Genomic DNA, 919 nt, shown 5'->3' with positions numbered 1-919 from the left:
TCCTCCAGTCTCCCAATCTTAGAATTTCAGAGTCAAAGCCAGTCTGCTGACGAAGTCCTTCTGAACATGTCTCTACAGTGTCCCCTGAGTGTGGCCTTGACATTCTCATCCCCATCCTCGCCCCATTCAGCCATCACACTCTCCATCTGGACAAGGACATCAGTCCCCTTGTTGTTATCACCAGTCCCCTGGTCTTCACAGTCCTGCCAAGCTATCTCTCTAATATAAACTTTGGAAAAAATGAGTTTCTCACTTTAAAGCCCAAACAAATTTGAGTAGTTTTTCTCACTGATTTCAGAATAGTGTTAAACTTCCTCAGTGGACTGGCCTCTGCCCCTGTGGAGGTCTTATTCCCGCTCACCCATCATGCAATGCCTTTTAGCTGTATGAAACCTTACACTATTCACCAAGAAGTCTTCTTTCTTTTTTTTTTTTTTTTTTTTTGTGGTCCTGGGGTTCCTGGAAGCCCTTCTACCTCCAGGCTACACTCCAGACCTATTTTTACATTTTTTTAAAATTTGAAAACAGGGTCTCCTAAGCCAGCACGCACGGCTGGCTTCAAACCTGCGTGATCCTCTTGTCTCTGCCTCCCAAGCGCGGGGATTACAAGCGTGCGCCACCATGCCCAGCACAGCCTGCTTGCTTTCTTTCTTTCTTTCTTTCTTTCTTTCTTTCTTTCTTTCTTTCTTTCTTTCTTTCTTTCCTTCTTTCTTTCTGGAGGGGGGCAGTTCTGGGGATTGAACCTAGGGCCTTGTATCTGCTAGGCAAGTGCTGTATCACTGAGCTACACTTCCAGTTTCCTCTTTTTCCTTTATTTATGCTATATCTTCCTTTTCAAAACCCCCTCACCCATCTTTTCATATCAAAATTCAATTATAGTTTTTAATGCCAACTTTCTTTTGAGAAGTGGCATCTATAT

This window comes from Muscardinus avellanarius (genome assembly GCF_963383645.1).
Source record: "Muscardinus avellanarius genome assembly, chromosome: 2".
In the NCBI taxonomy this organism is placed as follows: Eukaryota; Metazoa; Chordata; class Mammalia; order Rodentia; family Gliridae; genus Muscardinus; species Muscardinus avellanarius.
This window is presented reverse-complemented; position numbering follows the sequence as displayed.